Consider the following 24,963-nt stretch of genomic DNA (forward strand, 5'->3'; position numbering starts at 1 on the left):
CTGTATTTCTGATCAATTTGCTGTCATTTTAATGGACTTAAAAAAAAAAAAAAATTAAATGAGGACATTTCTGAGTGACCCAAAACTTTTGAACGGTGGTGTATGTCTGGAGGTTAGACACAGGAAATTACCTGGTAAAACAGATAATTACATAGTGAGAAATAAATCACAATGACTGGAGCACAGGACTTTCTTAGCATTTACCCCACTTGGATATCATCTCAAAGGGGACAAAATAGTATAGTATAGGCTAGTATGCTTTATAGTAGGCTGTAATAGAGTGTACATATAGTATAGGATAGTAGGCATGAATTTAGTATAACAACATAATATTGCCACGGGATGTACTGTAATTATTATTATTTTTAAATTGACTAAGATGGTTAGTTTTGGTTAGTTTTCAAAATATGATAAGGACCACACGGACATTGGCTGCCCCAATGAGAGCTCGGGGACTCCGAGGCGAGAGCAATATAAAGCCATGACATCACATTTCCTGACTACGGCTTCCAAATGCGAAAAGATCTCGGAGAGTGACTTTTTTCAAGCTTGCTCCGTCCGAGGAAAATAATGAATGCAGCTTATTTTTTAAGCAATACGGATTCTCTCTTGACTTAAATATGTATTTTAAGACGTGCCCTATTTAACGTTGGTGCTGCATTACTGTCCGTGTCTCTCCCTATGCACCATTTTTCTAGGTAAGTGAATGTTATTTTCACCACCGTGTACCGATGTGCTGTTTAGAAAAAATACTTGCGAGTACGGTCGTGGGACAAACCTTAGACTGGGTATTTAATGTATTGAACGTTGCAAACAATGGTGTGCAAACAGGTTTGTAGTAGGCTATCGATACTCCCATGTACTTGGCGGTGCCTGTCGTACGCGGTGGCTATATGTAAACACAATGAACTGTTAATATCATATCAATATCATCAACTGTTCATGTCGCTGCATTAATTTAAACGTGAGCATGAAACCGGTTAGTCAGCGAACACGAATTATCGCGCCCAGACGGTCATCACGATATTATCCCAAATTAAAATCTTGCTATGCATTGGACATCACCTAAGACTTGTTTCAATAACAAAAGGCCTATTAAATACCTAAACATGTAGCATTTGCTATAGCCTAAGTGCACGTAAGTGCCAATATTGATAGGATACTGGCTGCCATTAGTAATAAGTCGTTTGCTGTTTTTTTTTCTTTCTTTTTGGGACATAATACAAACGTGATCATTTTCTGAGGCTACATAACATGAAGGACTACTGTTAGCCTAGTTGTTAGAGCGTTGGGCCAGTAACCGAAATGTTGCTAGAAATCGAATCCGGAGCTGACAAGGTAAACATCTGTCGTTCTGGCCCTGAACAAGGCAGTTAAGCCTCGTCATTAGTAATAAGTCGTTTGCAGTATCCTATCTAGGCTGTCATTGTAAATTAGAATTTGTTCTTAACTGACTTGCCTAAGTTAAATAAATACAAATGTATAGGGCACAACATCTGCTCAAACTATCAGCCTTGATGCTCTCTACAGTTAGAAAATGTGGCATGCCTTAGAGTACTAAGTGTATCTGCCTTTACTTACACAGCTACATTCTTACACTGGCAAATTTAATTACGTTCTTTGTTATGAAGAAATGGTCTTCACACAGTTCGCAACGAGCCAGGAGGCCCAAACTGCTGCATATTCCCTGACTCTGCTTGCACAGAACGCAAGAGAAGTGACACAATTACCCTAGTTAAAATAAATGTAATGTTAACAGGCAATATTAACTAAATATGCAGGTTTAAAAATATATACTTGTGTATTGATTTTAAGAAAGGCATTGATGTTTATGGTTAGGTACATATTGCTTTTTTTCGCAAATCACCCGTTTGGCGAAGTAGGCTGTGATTCAATGACAAATTAACAGACACCGCATTGATTATATGCAACGCAGGACAAGCTAGATAAACTAGTAATATCATCAACCATGTGTAGTTAACTAGTGATTATGTTAAGATAAGTTTAATGCTAGCTAGCACCTTACCATGGCACCTTGCTGCACTTGCATAACAGGCCTGCCACGCAGTCTCCTCGTAGAGTGCAATGTAATCGGACATAATTGGTGTCCAAAAATGCAGATTACTGATTTTTATGAACACTTGAAATCTGCCCTAATTAATCGGCCATGCCGATTTTAAATCTGTCGACCTCTATTCTATGGGCACTGGCAGGCTGGAGAAGTGTGCTCTTGACGGATGAAGGCCGTTTTCAACTGCACCAGGCAGACGGCGTAGTGTGGGCGAGCGGTTTTCTGATGTCAACATTGTGAACAAAGTGCCCATGTTGGGGGTATGGGCAGGCATAAGCTATGGTCAATGAACACAATTGCATTTTATCAATGGCAATTTGAATGCACAGATGCTGTGATGAGCTCCTGAAGCCCATTATTGTGCCATTCATCCGCCACCGTTCCCTCATGTTTCAGGTAAAGCACGGCCCCATGTCGCAAGGATCTGTACACAATTCCTGAAAGCTGAAAATGGCCCAGTTCTTCCAAGGCCTGCATACTCACCGGAAATGTCACCCATTGAGCATGATTAGGAACCTCTTGATCGACGTGTACAAAAGCATGTTCCAGTTCTCGCCAATATCCAGCAACTTCGCGCAGACATTGAGTGGGACAACATTCCACAAGCCACAATCAACAGTCTGCTCAACTCTATGCAAAGGACTCTGATCAACTCTATGCGATGTGTTACGCTGTATGAGGCAAATGGTGGTCACACCAGATACTGGCTGGTTTTCTGATCCACACCCCTAACTTACAAAAAAAAAGATGTGCATCTGTTGGTCACAGATATCTGTATTCCCAGTCATGTGAAATCCATAGATTAGGGCCTAGTTAATTTATTTAAATTGACTGATTTCCTTATCTGAAATGCAATTCAGTAAAAACTTTGGAATTGTTGCGTTTATATTTTTGTTCAGTATAAAGGTTCTATCTAGAACCAAAAAGGGTTCTTTGGTTGTCCCCATAGGATAACCCTTTGAATAACCCCTTTTTGGTTCCAGGTAGATCCTTTTGGGTTACACCTGACAGGTGTGGCATATCAAGAAGCTGATTTAAAACCTGTTGTGACTAGGGGGTAGTATTTTCATTTTTGGAAACATAAGGTTCCCAAAGTAAACAGGATATTTTGACAGGACAAGATGCTAGAATATGCATATAATTGACAGCTTAGGATATAAAACACTCTAAAGTTTCCAAAACTGTAAACATATTTTCTGTGAGTATAACAGAACTGATATTGCAGGTGAAAGTATGAGAGAAATCCAATCCGGAAGTGACTCATGTTTTGAAAGCTCTGTGTTCCGATGCGTCCTTATTGAGCAGTGAATGGGCTATCAACCAGATTACTTTTTCTACGTATTCCCCAAGGTGTCTACAGCATTTACGCCTTTATGTTGAAGAATACCCGTAAGCGGCTACATTGTGTAAGTGGTCACCTGATGGCTCTGAGTGATTCTCGCGTAAAATACAGAGGTAGCCATTTTTCCTTTCGCTCCTACTGAAAAACCAATTGTTCCGGTGGATATATTATCGAATAGATATTTGAAAAACATCTTGAGGATTGATTATAAACAACGTTTGCCATGTTTCTGTCGCTATTATGGAGCTAGTTTCGGCGTTGTCGTGACCGCAATTTCCAGTTGATTTCTCAGCCAAACGTGAGGAACAAACGGAGCTATTTCGCCTACAAAAATATTATTTTTGGAAAAAAGGAACATTTGCTATCTAACTGGGAGTCTCGTGAGTGAAAACATCCGAAGCTCATCAAAGGTAAACGATTTAAATTGATTGCTTTTCTGATTTTCGTGACCAAGTTACCTGCTGCTAGCTGGACATAATGCTATGCTAGGCTATCAATAAACTTCCACAAATGCTTGTCTTGCTTTGGCTGTAAAGCATATTTTGAACATCTGAGATGACAGGGTGATTAACAAAAGGCGAAACTGTGTTTCAATATATTTCACTTGTGATTTTCATGAATAGGAATATTTTCTAGTAATATTTATGTCCGTTGCGTTATGCTAATTAGTGTCAGTCGATGATTACGCTCCCGGATCCGGGATGGGTAGTATCAAGAGGTTTTAAACGTGATCATTACACAGATGCACCTTGTGCTGGGGACAATAAAAGGTCACTAAAATGTGCAGTTTTGTCACAACACAATTCCATATGTCTCATTTCTACAGAGGGAATCCAAAAGAGTTCTACCTGGAACCAAAAAGGGTTCATTGCGACAGCTGCAGAACCCTTTTTTCTAAGAGGGTCATTTCCATGTAAAAGGACACATGATCACCAACATTTTGAAGATCATACATATGTATAATCTTAATTTGGACTAGTTTGCTACATCAGGAAAATAATTCTGCAGCAACAGGAAATGGCAATTATGTACACTAGGGATGTACGATACCGGTAAGCATATCAGAATCAACCGATATTTGCTAAAAATGCCAACATCGGCCCAATGTCTAGTTTTACACTAATGTGCAAAACCGATGTCAAAGCTGACGTGCATACCTATATAACGTAGGTAGATGACATGTCACAAAAAAACATTGTGCTACATGTGCAACACAGCATTCTTAACCTAGCCCACAATGTCTGCTGTGTGGAACGAGCAGTCAACAAGTCGAGCAGTCATTTGAAAGAGTAAGAACATTTCAGCAAGACAACTGAAAGGCAAAATCCTTTAACGCCAAGATAATGGAATGCATTGCCCTTGACAATCACCTGTTCTTTGTCGTGGATGATGACTTTCGCCGACTGGTCAAGCACCTCGAGCCCCGGTACACACTACCAAGTAGGTGCTATTTTTCAGATGCTGCCCTACTGGAGTTACACAGTATTGTTGAAATGCACCTCCATGATCTACTTGCTATGGGCGTCACTGCTATTAGCTTCACAACTGACATTTGGACCAGCGATATCAGCCCTATGAGCATGCTGAGTCTGACAGCACAGTGGGTCAATGAGGATTTCGTACTGAGGAAAACCGTATTGCTCAAGAATGTGCTGGTTTTCATACCGCTGCTGCCATTTCAATGGCATTTAAAAACATGTTTGAAACATGAACACACTAGCTAGCTCCATTCAAACTGACTCGAGAAATAAGCTCATCAACTGTGCCCGCAGCAGACATGATACCCTCTGTTATGGCATTGAAACACCTGCTCAACAAAACTGGCGACACCGACCGTTGGGTTTACTATTCCAAGTTCTCTACTAGAAACTGTGAACAAGGAATTTGGTAGCATTCTCTCTGAGCCTCTTTACTGTGTCGCCACTATGCTCGACGCTAGGTACAATGACCACTACTTTCGATACAGACAAACAGTGTTTACGTGAAATGTTAGACACAACTGGACATGATGGAAACGGACACAGCGACAGTGCGCACTGAGGAAGAGCGGCCACGGACCGCCAGAGCTGAAACTTCACTGCTTGACATGTATGATGAAATCCTGGTTGAGAATGAAGTGACTGAACAACGAAACAGCACCGCAAGTACGTGGAAAAATAGGGATTGATTATGTCTTACTGGTAATGGGGACATGCGTAAATGTCAAACTTTTTGGTGTGTTTCAACTATTTAACTGTACTAGAATGCTTAATTCCTCATTTTGAAATTTCGTTTTTTGGTATCGATAGCTTTTATTTATTTCTAGGCGCAAATGCCAAGTAATTTCAGTGCATCCCTAATGTATTCTGAACAACAATCTAACACAACGCCACAGATGTCTCAAGTTGGCCCCAAGGTGCATGCAATTGGCATGCTGACTGCAGGAATGTCCACAACAGCTGTTGCCAGAGAATTTAATGTTAATTTCTCTCCCATAAGCCGCCTCCAACGTCGTTTAAGACAATTTGGCAGTACTTCAAACCGGCCTCACAACTGCAGACCAAGTGGATGGCGTCTTGTGGGCGAGTGGTTTGATGATGTCAACATTGTGAACAGAGTACCCAATGGTGGCGGTGGGATTATGGTATGGGCTGGTATAATCTACGGACAATGAACACAATCACATTTTATTGACGGCAACTTTTTTTTCAATGAGTCTTACACGAAGAATATACTGTTGGACCTGGGTCAAGCCTACCAGATGGGCTAAATGCCTTTTTTTATGCTTGCTTCGAGCAACACTGAAGCATGCATGAGAGCACCAGCTGTTCCAGACTGATCACGCTCTCTGTAGCCGACATTCACAAGGCCGTGGGGCCAGACGGATTACCAGGACGTGTACTCAAAGCATGCTTGGACCAACTGGCAAGTGTCTTCACTGACATTTTAAAAATCTCCCTGACAGTCTGTAATGCATACATGTTTCAAGCAGACACCTATAGTCCCTGTGCCCAAGAACACAAAGATAACCTTCCTAAATGACTACCACCCCGTAGCACTGATGAAGTGCTTTGAAACGCTGGTCATGGTTCATCAACACCATTACCCGGAAACCCTAGACCCACTCCAATTCACATTCCCGCCCCAACAGAATGCTGGTAATTGACTACAGCTCAGCGTTCAACACCATTGTGCCCACTAAGCTCATCACTAAGCTAAGAGCCCTGGGACTAAACACCTCCCTCTGCAACTGGATCCTGGACTTCCTGACAGGCCACCCTCCAGGTGGTAAGGGTAGGCAACACATCTGCCACACTGATCCTCAACACGGGGGCCCCTCGGGGTGCGTGCTTAGTCCCCTCCTGTACTTCCTGTTAACCCATGACTGCGTGGCCAAGCACGACTCCAACACATTAAGTTTGCTGACGACACAATGGTGGTAGGTCTGATCACTGACAATGATGAGAGAGCCTATAGGGAGGAGGTCAGAGACCTTGCAGTGTGGTGCCAGGACTGCAACCTGTCCCTCAACGTGAGCAAGACAGAGGAGCTGATCATGGACTACAGGAAAAGGAGTGCCAAATACACCCCCCCCCCCCCATTCTCATCGACAGGGCTGTAGTGGAGTGGGTCGAGAGCTTCAAGTTCCTTGGTGTCCACGTCACCAACAAACTATCATGGTACAAACACACCAAGGCAGTCGAAGAGGGCACGACAATGCCTATTCCCCCTCAGGAGACTGAAAAGATTTGGCATGGGTCCCCAGATCCTCAAAAAGAGGGTAGTGCGTGTGGCCCAGTACATCACTGGGGCCAAGCTTCCTGCCATCCAGGACCTCTATACTAGGTGGTGTTGGAGGAAAGCCTAAATAATTGTCAGACTCCAGTCACCCAAGTCATAGACTGTTCTCTCTGCTACCGCATAGCAAGCGGTACTGGCGTACCAAGTCCAAAGTCTCCTTAACAGTTTCTGCCCCCAAGCCATAAGACTGCTGAACAATTAACAAATGGCCACCCGGACTATTTGTATTGACTATGCATAGTCACTTTACCCCTACCTACAGTGCCTTGCGAAAGTATTCGGCCCCCTTGAACTTTGCGACCTTTTGCCACATTTCAGGCTTCAAACATAAAGTGTATTTTTTTTGTGAAGAATCAACAACAAGTGGGACACAATCATGAAGTGGAACGACATTTATTGGATATTTCAAACATTTTTAACAAATCAGAAACTGAGAAATTGGGCGTGAAATTATTCAGCCCCCTTAAGTTAATACTTTGTAGCGCCACCTTTTGCTGCGATTACAGCTGTAAGTCGCTTGGGGTATGTCTCTATCAGTTTTGCACATCGAGAGACTGACATTTTTTCCCATTCCTCCTTGCAAAACAGCTCGAGCTCAGTGAGGTTGGATGGAGAGCATTTGTGAACAGCAGTTCAGTTCTTTCCACAGATTCTCGATTGGATTCAGGTCTGGACTTTGACTTGGCCATTCTAACACCTGGATATGTTTATTTTTGAACCATTCCATTGTAGATTTTGCTTTATGTTTTGGATCATTGTCTTGTTGGAAGACAAATCTCCGTCCCAGTCTCAGGTCTTTTGCAGACTACATCAGGTTTTCTTCCAGAATGGTCCTGTATTTGGCTCCATCCATCTTCCCATCAATTTTAACCATCTTCCCTGTCCCTGCTGAAGAAAAGCAGGCCCAAACCATGATGCTGCCACCACCATGTTTGACAGTGGGGATGGTGTGTTCAGTGTGATGAGCTGTGTTGCTTTTACGCCAAACATAACATTTTGCATTGTTGCCAAAAAGTTCAATTTTGGTTTCATCTGACCAGAGCACCTTCTTCCACATGTTTGGTGTGTCTCCCAGGTGGCTTGTGGCAAACTTCAAACAACACTTTTTATGGATATCTTTAAGAAATGGCTTTCTTCTTGCCACTCTTCCATAAAGGCCAGATTTGTGCAATATACGACTGATTGTTGTCCTATGGACAGAGTCTCCCACCTCAGCTGTAGATCTCTGCAGTTCATCCAGAGTGATCATGGGCCTCTTGGCTGCATCTCTGATCAGTCTTCTCCTTGTATGAGCTGAAAGTTTAGAGGGACGGCCAGGTCTTGGTAGATTTGCAGTGGTCTGATACTCCTTCCATTTCAATATTATCGCTTGCACAGTGCTCCTTGGGATGTTTAAAGCTTGGGAAATCTTTTTGTATCCAAATCCGGCTTTAAACTTCTTCGCAACAGTATCTCGGACCTGCCTGGTGTGTTCCTTGTTCTTCATGATGCTCTCTGCGCTTTTAACGGACCTCTGAGACTATCACAGTGCAGGTGCATTTATACGGAGACTTGATTACACACAGGTGGATTGTATTTATCATCATTAGTCATTTAAGTCAACATTGGATCATTCAGAGATCCTCACTGAACTTCTGGAGAGAGTTTGCTGCACTGAAAGTAAAGGGGCTGAATAATTTTGCACGCCCAATTTTTCAGTTTTTGTTTTGTTAAAGTTTGAAATATCCAATAAATGTCGTTCCACTTCATGATTGTGTCCCACTTGTTGATTCTTCTCAAAAAAATACAGTTTTATATCTTTATGTTTGAAGCCTGAAATGTGGCAAAAGGTTGCAAAGTTCAAGGGGGCCGAATACTTTCGCAAGGCACTGTACATGTATCGATTACCTCGTGTAACCTGTACCCCTGCACATTGGCTCGGTACTGGTACCCCCTGTATATACAGTGCATTTGGGAAGTATTCATACCCCTTCACCTTTTCCCTACAGCTTTATTCTAAAATGGATTTAAAAAAATAATTCTCAATATGGGGTATTCTGTGTAATGAGAAAGTGAAAACAGAATTTGTAGAAAGTTTTGCAAATGTATTAAAATAAAAAAAACTGTCACATTTTAGTTAAGTAGTCAGACCCTTTGCTATGAGACTCAATTGAGTTCAGGTGCATCCTGTTTCCATTGTTTCTCCAACTTGATTTGAGTCCACCAAGACACACACCTGTCTAAGGCCCCACAGTTTGCAGTGCATGTCACAGCAACAAAAAAACAGGCCTTGAGGTCGAAGAAATTGTCTGTAGAGCTCTGAGACAGGATTGTGTAGAGGCACAGATCTAGAGAAGGATACCAAACAATTTCTGCAGCATAGGTCCCCAAGAACAGTGGCCTATCATTCTTAAATGGAAGAAGTTTGGAATCACCAATACTGTTGCTAGAGCTCGCCACCCGGCCAAACCGAGCAATCGGGAGAGAAGGGCCTTGGTCATTGAGGTGACCAAGAACCTGATGGTCAGTCTGCAGTGCTCCTATGTGGAGATGGTTGTCCTTATGGAAGGTTATCCCATGTCTGCAGCACTCCACCAATGAGGCCTTTATGGTAGTGCCACTCTTCAGTAAAAGGCACATGACCGCCGTCTTGGAGTTTGCCAAAAGGCACCTAAAGAATCTCAGACCATGAGTAACAAGATTCTCAGGTCTGATGAAACCAAGACTGAATTCTTTGGCCTGAATGCCAAGCGTCACGTCAGGATGAAATCTGGCACCATACATACAGTGAAGTGTGGTGGCGGCATCATGCTGTGGGGATGTTTTTCAGGGATTGGGAGACTAGTCAGGATCGAGGGAAAGATGAATGGCGCAAAGTACACAGATCCTTGATGAAAACCTACTCCATAGTGCTCAGGACCTCAGACTGGGGTGAAGGTTCACCTTCCAACAGGACAACAACCCACAGCCAAGACAACGCAGGAGTGGCTTCGGGACAAGTCTCTGTCCTTGAGTGGCCCAGCCAGAGCCCAGACTTTAACCCAATCGAACATCTCTGGAGAGACCTGAAAATAGCTGTGCAGTGATGCTTCCCATCCAACCTGACAGCGCTTCAGGGGATCTGCAGAGAAAATTGGGAGGAATTCCCCAAATACAGGTGTACCAAGCTTGCAGCGTCATACCCAAGAAGACTTCAGGAGGCAATCGCTGCCAAAGGTGCTTCAACAAAGTACTGAGTAAAGGGTCTGAGTACTTGTGTAAATTTGATATTTCAGATTCCCATGACGCATGTGCACAACCACGTGCACGAGCTTGGCAAGTATACAGCATGCACACAATGTAAATGCATGTACGTGAGATCAGCTACCAGCTTCTTGACAAGTTGGATTAAAAATATTTTCCTGTGGATATTGTTGTACTTGGTACAGTAAGTACAAATGTAATTGTATTCAACATTCCAGCTTGTAGAAGACTCTTTCCACTTTACATTTAATTGGATTGGTGTAGTCCTTTCTCTATTTGATCAAAAGCGGAGTAACTCAATTGGTGATCTTGTGCTTGCATACATTATACCTATATTGATTATAAGAAGTTCATAAATGTATTTACTTTGATATTTGTGCTGCTGATTAACTAAGTTATACTTTTTTTCTGAGTTGGCATGCAACTACATTTCATAGACACTTTTAGATTCGCTAAGAGTGATTTACGTCTTGGTTTCATTAGTTCAACGAGAGGGCGTAGAGCGGAATTACAGATGTCCATCTCTAAAGCCAAAAGTAATCCTTCTAGTCATGTAGTTACAGTAACTCAACCAGGGTTTCTGTTAGCTGGTAATAGCTGGCTTTTGTCAGATTAAAATAGAAAAGCCGATTTTAAAATAAAATTTGGTGCCAGCCAATTGTCCAGGAGAAGAAAAAAAATCCCATTGCGAAATAATGCCTTTTAGCCTATTAATTGATGGGAATACCAGTCGATGGAAATACTTTGTCATGTAGTGTATGTGGACACCTGCTCGTCGAACATCTCATTCCAAAATCATGACCATTAATATGGAGGTGGTCCGTCCTTTGCTGCTATAACAGGCCTCCACTCTTCTGGGAAGGTTTTCCACTAGATGTTGGAACATTGCTGTGGGGACTTACTTCCATTTAGCAACAAGAATTTGTGAGGTCGAGCACTGATGTTGGGTGATTAGGCCTGGCTTGCAGTCTGCGTTCCAATTCTTCCCAAAGGTGTTCGACGGGGTTGAGGTCAGGGCTCTGTGTAGGCAAGTCAAGTTCTTCCACACCGATCTCGACAAACCATTTTTGTATGGACCTCGCTTTGTGCACAGGGGCATTGTCATGTTGAAACGGGAAAGAGCCTTCCCCAAACTGTTGCCACAAAGTTGGAAGCACATAATTGATTAGAATGTAATTGTATGCTGTAGCGTTAAGATTTCCCTTCACTGGAACTAAAGTGCCTGAACCATGAAACAGCCTCAGACCATTATTCTAATGGCAGCGAGCTTTACACCACTCCAGCCAACGCTTTCATAATTCTCCTAACGAACAGTTCTTGTGCTGACATTGCTTCTAGAGGCAGTTTGGAACTCGGTAGTGAGTTGCAACCGAGGGCAGATTATTTTTTACCCCCTATGCACTTCAGCGGTCCTGTTCTGAGCTTGTGTGGTGTACCACTTCGCAGCTGAGCCGTTGTTGCTCCGACGTTTCTACTTCACAACAACACTTGCAGTTGACCGGTGCAGCTCTAGCAGGGCAGACATTTGATGAACTGACTTGTTGGAAAGGTGGGATCTTATGACTGTGCCACGTTGAAAGTCACTGAGCTCTTCAGTAAAGCTGTTCCCTGCCAATGTTTGTCTATGGAGATTGCATGGCGGTGTGCTCAATTTTATACACCCATCAGCAACAGGTGTGACAAATAGTTGATTCCACATACTTTTGTGTGTGTATATACACTGCTCAAAAAAATAAAGGGAACACTTAAACAACACAATGTAACTCCAAGTCAATCACACTTCTGTGAAATCAATGTGTCCACTTAGGAAGCAACACTGATCAACAATACATTTCACATGCTGTTGTGCAAATGGAATAGACAACAGATGAAAATTCTAGGCAATTTGCAAGACACCCCCAATAAAGGAGTGATTCTGCAGGTGGGGACCACAGACCACTTCTCAGTTCCTATGCTTCCTGGCTGATGTTTTGGTCACTTTCGAATGCTGGCAGTGCTTTCACTCTAGTGGTAGCATGAGACGGAGTCTACAACCCACACAAGGGGCTCAGGTAGTGCAGCTCATCCAGGATGGCACATCAATGCGAGCTGTGGCAAGAAGGTTTGGCACTACCAGGAGACAGGCCAGTACATCAGGAGACATGGAGGAGGCCGTAGGAGGGTAACAACCCAGCAGCAGGACCGCTACCTCCGCCTTTGTGCAAGGAGGAGCACTGCCAGAGCTCTGCAAAATGACCTCCAGCAAGGCCACAAATGTGCATGTGTCTGCTCAAACGGTCAGAAACAGACTCCATGAGTGTGGTATGAGGGCCCGACGTCCACAGGTGGGTTGTGCTTACAGCCCAACACCGTGCAGGATGTTTTTCATTTGCCAGAGAACACCAAGATTGGCAAATTCGCCACTGGTGCCCTGTGCTCTTCACAGAGGAAAGCAGGTTCACACTGAGCACATGTGACAGTCTGGAGACGCCGTGGAGAACATTCTGCTGCCTGCAACATCCTCCAGCATGACCGGTTTGGCGGTGGGTCAGTCATGGTGTGGGGTGGCATTTCTTTGGGGGGCCGCACAGCCCTCCATGTGCTCGCCAGAGGTAGCCTGACTGCCATTAGGTACCGAGATGAGATCCTCAGACCCCTTGAGACCATATGCTGGTGCGGTTGGCCCTGGATTCCTCCGAATGAAAGTCAATGCTAGACCTCATGTGGCTGGAGTGTGTCAGCAGTTCCTGCAAGAGGAAGGCATTGATGCTATGGACTGGCCCGCCCGTTCCCCAGACCTGAATCCAATTGAGCACATCTGGGACATCATGTCTCGCTCCATCCACCAACTCCACGTTGCACCACAGACTGTCCAGGAGTTGGCGGATGCTTTAGTCCAGGTCTGGGAGGAGATCCCTCAGGAGACCATCCGCTACCTCATCAGGAGCATGCCCAGGTGTTGTAGGGAGGTCATACAGGCACGTGGAGGCCACACGCACTACTGAGCCTCATTTTGACTTGTTTTAAGGACATTACATCAAAGTTGGATCAGCCTGTAGTGTGGTTTTCCACTTTAATTTTGAGTGTGACTCCAAATCCAGACCTCCATGGGTTGATACATTTTTGTGTGATTTGTCAGCACATTAAACCTATGTAATGAAAAAAGTATTCAATAAGAATATTTCATTCATTCAGATCTAGGATGTTATTTTAGTGTTCCCTTTATTTTTTTGAGAAATCTAGACTGACTGACTGACTGACTATGGTTGTTCTCATACAAACAGACCCTCACTCACAATGACTAGCTAACGTGTACTTTACCCATTTCATTACATCTTTATATATTGCAAATAAAATGTAAAAACAATCACAAATGTTTTATATAAATTTCAAACAACGACATTGGCATGAGAGCAACTTGCCAGTCCAAAACAATGTCCTCTCCATTCAAAAAAATATGCCTCAGTTTCAGTCTCCAAAATGGAGTCTTCAAAAAATTCACGATGAATTTCCTCAATTGTTTCTACATTTGTATATCTAGTCCTAGAATTAGCTTTCCTTGACTTATTCGCCATGATGTTGGATAAATAAACAGCTGAAGATGCAAGTCACTGAAATACTGCTGTGCGTAATAAGCTCTGCTCCTTCACGGTTGAATTGGCAATGGTGAAAGAGCGGTCCTTACGCCAGCGTTCAATGGAAAGGTTTGTCTTACAACAAAGAATCAGGGGATATTGCCGTTTACCTCTGCTCATTGGCGATCTACCCAGCTAGATTTCAAGACGACCAGTGGTCATTGGGTTAAAATACAGTCAATCAACGAGACCGTGGTCATTTAATTGGTGCACAATGGGCTCGTCACTTGTTGTCTTCCAATTGGTTTATCCGGGTCAATACGTCCTGCAAAATGACCCATCAGGTTTGGTTGTGTTACAAACAAACAAACAGTTGATTGCAAGGAAACCAAACATGACTGGATAAAGTCAGGGAAAGTCTGTCTATTTTATGTTGGATGTTACGTTGGAAATTGAATGACACGAAATTCAACGAGATAAGCATTCACAATGTTTTGTGTTAGGCTATAAAAAATGGATTTAACCGAACAAATGACCATTGTGTAACAATGAGCCTTGGGATTGCAACCAGAGCAAGATCTTCAAAGGTAAACTATTTATTTCAATGCAATCTGTGATTTTGTTACGCAAGTGCTGGTTGAATAAGTAGTTTGATATGGGGGTCTGTGCTCAGATAGTATTCTGAGTGTGTATTCTTTCGCAATAAATACTTTTTTTAATCTGACAATGCAGTTGGATTGGCAAGATTCTAGTCTTTCGAACCATGTGAGACACTTGTACTTTCATGAATGTTTAATATGACTATTTATGTAGCGATCACCGTATGTTGTCGAATTTAATCCCGCTAACGGGTTCGGTGCGCAGAGAGGTTAAACCTGTCAGATTTCAAAAATGCTTTACGGCGAAAGCATATTTTACAATTATTTGAGAACATAGCCCAGCAGACAAATCATTACAAACAGTAACCAGCCCAAGTAGAAGAGTTACACAAGTCAGAAATCGAGAGAAAATTAATCACTTACCTTTTGATCTTCATATGTTTGCACTCAAGACATTTGTTCAATAAAGTCTCTTTTTATATCTGAATTTTATTTTTTTTTTTAAAAGGTCAACAAGAAAGGCTCTCTGTCGTGCTCATGAAAAAGCTCTGACATGGCAGGGTTCACTCATTCAGGCTGCTCTTACTTACTAATTTTTCAGAATACAAGCCTGAAACAATTTCTAAAGACTGACATCTAGTGGAAGGCATAAGAGCTGCAATTTGAGTCCTAAGTCAATGGATACTGTAATGGCATTGAATAGAAAACTACACACCAATCCTTCTTCCTGAATGGATTTTTCTCAGGTTTTGCCAAATCATCAATTCTGTTATATTCAGACATTATTTTAACAGTTTTGGAAACTTTTTAGTGTTTTCTATACATCTACTAATTATATGCATATCCTATCTTCTGGGCCTGAGTAGAAGGCAGCTTAATTTGGGCATGCTTTTCATCCAAATTTCCAAATGCTGCCCCCTACCCTAGAGAAGGTTATTTAAAATAAGTGTAAATTCAGTATTGTTGTAATTGTCATTATTATAAATAAAACAAATCGGCCGTATTTTATTTTTATATCAGTATCGGCTTTTTTTGTCCTCCAATCATCGGCATTGAAAAATCATAATCGGCCGACCTATAACCTGGACTGTACGATCTGACACACTTTCTCTTTGGAGGAGATCACCATCTTATTGTCCATCTTAATTGCTGGAATTTTTTATTTAACTAAGCTAGTCGGTTAACAAATACTTATTTGCAATGACGGCCTAGGAACAGTGGATTAACTGCCTTGTTCAGGGGCAGAACGAATGTTAGAAGTGTTACGCATTTTTAGTTGTCTTGCTAGTAGCCTGCCTGTCTTCTCACCTCCATTAACTGGTTCAAAGTCTAAACAGTGCATTTTCTGCCTTTTTTTTGGTTATACATTTCTTGCAACAAAAATTTCAATTTGCAGTCATTTTGAAATGTGATATCTGTGAAATGTCTTGCCAAATCCCTTTCCAAACCATATATCTCGGTTTCTATTTTTTTTTTTTACTGCTTTCAGCCCCTTCTCTCTTCTTTTTGGATGCATGTGCCATTATTTCCTTCTATCTGCTTTAGAGGTTTCCTGTACTGTGGAAATATTTTTGTGGGTGATGGGTCCGCGGTCAAATGACTACCCCTCATCAGTCAAACGCTCCCTAAAACACTTCAGCGAGCAGGCCTTTCTAATCGACCTGGTCCGGGTATCCTGGAAGGATATTGATCTGAAAGGTGTATGTTTCTCGCGTTGTGGTGCGAGTCATCCGGGATCATAATGTTGATTCCTAGACATTTTTGTGTCTAGTATTTTGTTGCATTATGATGCGTTAATGCTTATTGGAATGAGCTTTGGTTGGTATTCACGGCATATTCTTAAGTGTTTGGTATAGTGCCTTAGATACATATCAGTGGTTTTGGTTGTCCGGTGACGTCATTAAACAAGTGTGTTGCCTGGTAGTGTTGTTGGGGCTTACTGGTATTTGTATTTTGGGAGAAAACTGAGTTAATGTTAAACTCTGTAGGTGTGTTAGCATCTATTGTGACAGCTTTTTAAATTTGTAATGTTTGGTTGGCCCAGTATTGGTTGCCTTTGTTTGGTACTGCGGTGGATAGTTGGTTGTGTGCTGTGTTGGAGAGCGTACATTGGTTAGTTTCCAGGCCCCTGCCCAGGCTGGAAACTCTTGCTCTACTCCCTGTTGGGACATCGGTCTGAGGTGAATACAATCTGCTGTGTACCTCAGTGGGAGATTTGGGTAGGGTAGTGCCATTTGCTACCCGGAGCTATATCCTTTCTTTTTCCCCTGTTAGGCTTTGCGATGTGTTTCACTTTGGAATACGTTGGGCATGGTTGTTATTTTTGTGTGGTGTCCGTGGACTGAGCAGTTGTTTCGGTTGCACATCTGTGGCTTGGGGGTAATCTGCCAGCGTGCTGTTTTTCCCCCATGCCAGCAGGCTACAGTGCGTATTTACCGATCGCAAATCCGCACCAAGACTAAGGTTGAGTTATATGGCGCTTCCCCAAATCCTACAATATCTCATCTCTCTTCTGTGGTGCCCAGTGTGATTGGCATTTCTCTTGTTGTGGTCTGGTGTGCTCAGCAGAGGGGAAGAGCGAGATTTGTGTTTGTATTTACTTGTGACTATGGCGTTTAATGTGTAGACAAGTTCATTCGCTTTCCATCAGAGGAACTGTTAGAATTATGTACTAAACAACAGCTGTTGAAGATCACTGATCACTACCAGGTTGAAATTAGTGACAAATGTCCCCAAAAACATTTTGGCCTTTAATATCAACCAAGGAAAGGAAAGGAAAGCTCTCAGGGGAAAGTTTGCTCTGGGAACGTGACCCAGATTTACCTAGGGGTCGCTTCTCTGTCGTGCCCCGCACTCATTTGATATTGTTGGAAACTTACGGTTGTTGCCAAAATTTAATGAGAAGGACCCTGAGATGTTCTTTTCGTTGGGAGCTTGTTGCTGACGCGCTCTCCCGTGCGCCCTGTTCCTGAATGTCTGTGACTGACCTTTTGTTTGGTATTGTTCTGTCGCTTCTGTCTGTTCCCTTCTAGTCTCGTTTTCTTCTTTCCTCTTAAAGGTTGCTTTCTGTGTGCAAAGGTTGCTGAGGTCTGGGGAGGACAAGGTTGGCTGGGGCAAGTGGAAGTGTGAACACGTACCCCTCATGGATTTGGGATGCATTATTGAGGCAGTATTTTGTTTGTGTGATTTGTGTGGTGTTCCAGGGTCCTTGTTGGTCCCTGGGTTTTATGGGGTGGAGTGTGACGACCCTTCCACTCTGTCTGTCAAATTCTCTCTTTGCTCTTGTTTTCCTAAATTAGGATGTCGGTGGACGGAGCTGGGAGGGTCATCAGTGAAATGGGACATGCCTGTCCCGGGATAAATACACCTTTTCCCCATTCATTGAGGAGACTCTCTCCATGCAGACACACTGTTTGATTTTGGTTGTGGCATTTTTGTGGCCGGTTTGTTTGCGTGATTTGGCATCTTTCAACACTCCTCGTTATCACATCTATACATGCAACCACGCACACTACTGATTACTGACTACACACACCATTGTTTATTTGTACCTAGGTTACCTCCGTTTAATAAATATATATTTTTGTTATTCCTTATCTCCACGTTGTCTCCCTTTTTTGTTATGGGCTTCGAGATAGTTTGTGACAATATCATTATGTAACTCTAATCTAGCATGATCTGTGAGGGCAATAGGCCCAGTCCTGCAATCAATCACATTATTAACCATGCAATTAGATATCAATAAATCTATTCTGGAGTGTGTCTTATAACACTGGGAGAAAAGGTATTCTCTATCATGCGGATGGACTAATGTCCTTATGTCTGTAATATCTTCTGTTAGCAAATGTATTGCAAGTCTATACTTAGGTGTGGAGACTTCAACCAAGTGATTGACAATATGATTGATGTAAGTACATTTACAGGTAACTCCAAGGATGATCTGCCACTCCATATTTCCTAGTATAACGTTGACCTCATGGAAAGAAATTGGGGTCCTCCTTGTTGGAGCATACATGTTGCATAATACTACCGTAATCCCATTTTATAAGAGCCTCAATGCAGATCAGCCTGCCAAACTCAGTGTTGCTTCAACTTTACAAAATTAACAATTCTCTCCCCATTTTGTTTGGAATTAGAAGAGCTATGATAAACTTCTGCAACACAGCCTCTCCTAAATTTCAGTGCCTCTATCTGTTAAATATGATTCCTGTATAAACACAATATTCGCCTTTTATTTTAAATGTCAATCTTTTTCCTCTTCACTTGGTTACCACAACCATTTTATATTCCAAGAGTGTTTACATAACCATTAGCCATATTTGCGCTGAGTAGTTATAGCCTGTGAAGTGGCCCACTTAACACGTGACAACTCTAATGAACGTCATATAACACTTCACTCTATATATATATATATATATATATATATATATATATACATATACACACTCGAGCAGTACAATAAAACCGTGTAAATAAACAGAAAACCAATCCCAAAATAAATCTCACCTGGGAACGTAACGTTGCTTCTCAATGATTCAATCATCACAATTCAATTTCGAATTTGTGCCTGTCATAAAATTCTTCTGCACACACGATTAGTCCACCGCCAGCCTCACTCTCCTCTTTCAGATTAACTGATCTCACCGTATTTCTCCTACTTCTGTACTCATTCTTTGACACGATTCCACAATATATCCAGCTTTTTCTCATGATTCTCATTACCCTTCTCCAGATTGTAGATGGCATCCTCGACTGTCAAAATCCGTCCTTCTGCCCCATTCATCCTCTTGTATCGCATCAACTTTTTCCTTTAGCTTGGTAGTTGTTTTTATCGTGGAGACATGGGATGCAACATCCAACAAAATTGTGTTCATCTGTCCCATTTTTCTCAAATAGATCCTACAGATTTCTCTGGGTTTCTGTGTTTATCCATGTCTTGGTGGGGGGGATTCGGGAGGATTTGCTGTTTGCTAGTCCGTGGCTTTCTGTGAATACCGTGTGTTAGGCAGAAAGTTTAGCGTGTGTTGACGTTCCAATAACACCACTTTAGCGAGATATTTCAAAATGTAAATTCTTTATATTAAACTGTACTTCAGGTCAATATTATAGATAAAGTGTATGCCGTTGATTTTCAGTATTTACATGTGGGTATTGGGAGCTCTCTAACATGCTGCTGTCTTTTTCGGCTGTCCCACGTGACTCGTGTTCTAATTATTGAATGCAAGGGTTGTTCTTATTTAGGGTTGGCTCTGTAATTGTATAACCGTGTAGCCTTACCGCCGATTATGGATGAAGGCCGTGATTAAAATAACCGTCATAATCCAATATATTTACTTAAATTATATTTTTATCAATATAACCAATAACAGTAGTGTAAATGAACTAACAATTGTTTTTGTACCTTAATCCATAAAACTGTCTCCATCTCCTCCCTCCAATGTCCTTTAAAAACGTGCTCACTTTTTTTAACATTGACGTAGGGAGTCAGGAAGCAGGTGCAGTTAGTGAGTGTTTTTAATATTAACAAACAATGCCTGACAAGGAAACAACCAATACTCCCCTTTTATCCAGCACGCCATTGTATTCAACCCTCAGGTAGTAATCAGGAAGTGATGATCTCCAGGTGTGACTGAGGTGCAGGCATGTGTAATGGGTTGTGAGGATTGGTGGTAAGTAGACCGGCAAAGTCTCGTGCCGGAGAGCGGGAGTAGACATGAGTTTTGTTGATGCTGTAACATGATCTTTATCTTTACTACCTTTTAGCTGACAAAACTCCACAGTGAAGGACGTTTCTGATGAACTCGACCAATGGAGTGGAGCAGAGACCAGGCTTTGGAATTCAGCCCTGACTACATCGATTTCGCCCAAAATCATTTATTATTTTTATTATGAAAAGCTAACCTTGTACCTATGTTTGTCCTCTGTAGTTACATGCCTTTCTTTGGTTGCTGAAATCCATACTTTTTCAAATAACGTTATTCAAATACTGTACAACCACTGACTGTTTCCTTGTTGTGATTCAATTGGCACATGCATTTGCGCTGATTTGCCATCTTAGAGCAACATTAATGAGTAAACATTCGGTGGTTGTATTTGATTAACATTTATTGATAAAGTATGGATTTCAGCAAACAAAGGTACAAGGTTAGCGTTTCATAATATTGTTTTTTGAAAGTATTGATCTTGGCCGAATTGATGTAGTCTGAGCTGAATTCCACAACCCCTCATCTCTCCTCTACTCCGTTGGAATTAATTAGAAACTTACTTCATGTGGAGTTGAGTCAGCTATACTACCTTATGCATAGTGCTCTGGCTACATTTTTTGGTTTGTAAAGATGCAAAAACAATGCTAAAAGCCACCATATCTACTGAATGAACTACCAAATGTCATTCTTGGTGTGTGTAGACATCTATAAATCAATGTGAATCCGAGAGTGATGTGATGAAAACCGAAGTTGAAATCCATGCTAGGCTAGCAAGCGTAATATGTGTGCAACTGCATGACCACTGCTTGATTACTTTTTTACTGTGGTTGCTAGGGTTTGTTGCTATATTTAGCAAGCTTTCAGACCCCTCCAGCGACTTATTAGTAAGAGGTTAGCGATTCGGCTACTTTTCAGGCTACCTTTTGAGGAGTTTTGACACTGAGGATTTCTATCATTTTTATAGCATTTAGGCAGAGAAGCGAGAGGGGGTGAATGCTACGTCGAGGACCGCCGTTGTAGCCTCTTACTAACATCCCGATCTTGCGAAGCAGAATATAAACTAGTGAGAACAGGATGCTTCATATGAGGCTCTCGCAGTTGTACATCAGTAAGCGTCGTCATCTATCGACAAATCGAGGAGCCAATGGCGATTCTCACTGAAAAATAGTTGGCAACACTGGCTATAAATGGTGAAGGTGGACATTTGCCTGACAAATAATTCCATGACCGTTACAGCCCTATTTTGATTAACACACAAGCATAAATACTCTATATATACTGAGTTGAGATGCACCCCCTTTCTTGCCCTCATAACAGCCTCAATTTGTCAATGCATGGATTCTACAAGGTGTCAAAAGCATTTCACAGGGATGCTGGCCCATGTTGACTCCAATGCTTCCCACAGTTGTGTCAAGTTGGCTGGACGTCCTTTGGGTGGTGCACCATTCTTGATCCACACTGCAAACTGTTGCGTGTGAGAAACCCAGCAGTGTTGCACTTCTTTACACACTTTTAAACCTGTGCACCTGGCACCCTATTCAAAGGCACTTACATATTTTGTCTTGCCCATTCACCCTCTGCACGGCACACATACACAAGCCATGTCTCAAGGCTTAAAAATCCTTCTTTAAACCCGGTCTCTTCGCCTTCATCTACACTGATTGATTGAAGTGGCTCAATAAAGGATCATATATTTCACCTGTATTCACATGGTCAGTCTGTCATGGAAAGAGCAGCTGTTCCTAATGTTTTTTACATTCAGTGTATATTCTGAACTTCCACATGCCCATCACAGCTGGTTCTCCGTAGAGTGAAATTGGTTTCCATATTCTCTCCTCCTCTCCCTGATCTGCAACTCTTTTCTAATCCTGCTAAAATCCCAAATCCTGCTTAAGGGATCTGCCCCAGCCCTCGATGACAGCAGAAACAGCCCTCCCTGCTGCGTGTTCAATGGCCTGGGTGGGATGGATGGAGTGAGTGGACTTTTGTTGTTGTTCAAGAGGTTTATTCAAACCAATGCTTGATTTTCTTCTCATACTGGAGGCATGCGATAATGTCGACCTGTAGACTGTGTTTTTAAAGGGTTCTCTCAGTGTATGAATATGTATTCCAGATATTCCAAATTTATAGTGTGTCCCCCAAATGGCACCCTATTCCCCACATAGTGCACTACTTTTAAACAACTCTGATCTCAAGTAGTGCACTATGTAGGGACCAGGGTGCCATTTGGGATGCCCTCTCCGTCGACATGGTGGTCGCAATAATGAGGTCAGCTGAACTGATCAGAGTGTTGTTGAGAGAAATGTTCCCCATAGGCTAGCTGCAAACAGATTGAACTTTGAGCCTCCTATGCTAGCTTGAGAAAATCCTCGCCAAAATGGAATGTCATCACCCTATGCATCCTATGCATGTGGGATAGCAGAGCTTGATTTAACCACAGTGGGCGTTATCATTCAAAACATTGGTTACAGATTTTGTAAGTAAGTTGCCATAAAGAATGGGGTCTTATTAAAAGTTCCAAGTGCACTGCACATTTCCCTGAGAACACGTTTGAATGCGTGTTCTCAGTGACTATGGCCTGTTGGATTTCATGTGAAATATCCAACAGCACATCCACTGGCTTCATCCATTTGATCTCACATGTGGAAGCTGCATTATTGGAGGGTGGCAAGGCAATGGAGTTGTGCTCTGCTTTGTCCCCAGATAGAGGTTTCCTGTTGTCAACTAGCAGGAAGGTGATATGAAAGACCCAAAGCCTCTGATTACAACACTGTTGGCCTCCTAAATGGTACAATATTCCCTACATAGATCCATATGGGTCCTGGTCAAAAGTAGTGGACTACAGTGCCTTGCGAAAGTATTCGGCCCCCTTGAACTTTGCGACCTTTTGACAAATTTCAGGCTTCAAACATAAAGATATAAAACTGTATTTTTTTGTGAAGAATCAACAACAAGTGGGACACAATCATGAAGTGGAACGACATTTATTGGATATTTCAAACGTTTTTAACAAATCAAAAACTGAAAAATTGGGCGTGCAAAATTATTCAGCCCCCTTAAGTTAATACTTTGTAGCGCCACCTTTTGCTGCGATTACAGCTGTAAGTCGCTTGGGGTATGTCTCTATCGGTTTTGCACATCGAGAGACTGACATTTTTTCCCATTCCTCCTTGCAAAACAGCTCGAGCTCAGTGAGGTTGGATGGAGAGCATTTGTGAACAGCAGTTTTCAGTTCTTTCCACAGATTCTCGATTGGATTCAGGTCTGGACTTTGACATGGCCATTCTAACACCTGGATATGTTTATTTCTGAACCATTCCATTGTAGATTTTGCTTGATTACACATAACTACTGTATAGTATATTTCAAAGGCTCTCTGCCCAGCTCTATCACATCAGATTACACATAACTACTGTATATTTCATTCTTTCTCTGCTCTTTTATTATTAGTGTGTCTTTCTCACCCTGGAGCTGCTGTGCTGTTACATAAGGCTGTGTGAAACACAAAGGGACCAGGGTTATTTATAGACAGGGTTTGTTCTTGATGTGTAGAAGGCACTGTGTCTGTGACACATTTTAGCACATCATCCTTTGATATTCATCATCACTAGGTGTGCAGTAGATGTGGTCATAAAGAGCCTTTTGATCCGTTTTGCTCCTCTATGCGAGGAGCCTGTTTGCCTCCCAATATGGCACCTTATTGCTTATATAGGACACTGCTTTTGACCAGAGCCCTATAGGCCCCATTTAAAAGTAGTCCACTACATAGGGAATAGGGTGCCATTTGGGACGCATTCCCTGTTTGAGAGAGTGAGAGAGAGAGACCCCCCTTGGCGACAGCTTTGCAAACTCTTGGCATTCTCTCAACCAGCTTCATGAGGTAGTCACCTGGAATGCATGTCAATTAACAGGTGTGCCTTGATAAAAGTTAGTTTGTTGAATTCCTTTCCTTAATGCGTTTGAGCCAATCAGTTGTTGTGACAAGGTAGGTGTAGTATACTGAAGACAGCCCTCTTTGGTAAAAGACCAAGTCCGTATTATGGCAACAACAGCTGAAATAAGCAAAGAGGAATGACAGTCCATCATTACTTTAAGACATGAAGGTCAGTCAATCCTGAAAATTTCAGACCTGTGTGAATCAGGCCTTCATGGTTGAATTGTTGCAAAGAAACCACTAAAGGACACCAATAAGATGAGACTTGCTTGGGCCAAGAAACATGGCCAATGGACATTCGACTGGTGGCAATCTGACCTTTGGTCTGGTTAATCCAAATTTGAGATTTTTGGTTCCAACCGCCGTGTCTTTGTGAGACGCAGAGTAGGTGAATGGAAATGGAAGTAGGTGAATCTCTGCATGTGTGGTTCCCACCGTGAAGCATGTAGGAGGTGTGGGGGTGCTTTGCTGGTGACACTGATTTTATTTAGAATTCAAGGCACACAAACAGCATGGCTACCACAGCATTCTGCAGCAATACTCCATCCCATCCGGTTTGCGCTTAGTCCCACTCATTTGTTTTTCAACAGGACAGTGACCCAAAACACACCTCCAGGCTGTGTAAGGGCTATTTGACCAAAGAGAGCGATGGAGTGCTGCATTAGATGACCTGGCCTCCAGTCACCTGACCTCAACCAAATTGGTTTGGGATGAGTTGGACGGCAGAGTGATGGAAAAGCAGCCAACAAGTGCTCA

General features: G+C 42.3%; 1 protein-coding gene across 2 annotated transcripts in view; it reads left to right on the forward strand.

Moving 5' to 3' along the window:
• Positions 1-483: 483 nt before the first annotated feature.
• The window catches only part of LOC110528236 (nck-associated protein 5-like), a 99,951-nt gene continuing 75,471 nt past the window's right edge, over positions 484-24,963 (forward strand). For both annotated transcript variants that reach the window (XM_021610122.3, XM_090241506.1), the window contains exon 1: positions 484-698. The gene's annotated coding sequence lies outside the window, so the exon portion shown is untranslated. The remainder of the gene's footprint in view (positions 699-24,963) is intronic.

The sequence above is a fragment of the Oncorhynchus mykiss genome, chromosome 7, assembly GCF_057628025.1.
Source record: "Oncorhynchus mykiss isolate SJ-2025 chromosome 7, ASM5762802v1, whole genome shotgun sequence".
NCBI classification, from domain to species: domain Eukaryota; kingdom Metazoa; phylum Chordata; class Actinopteri; order Salmoniformes; family Salmonidae; genus Oncorhynchus; species Oncorhynchus mykiss.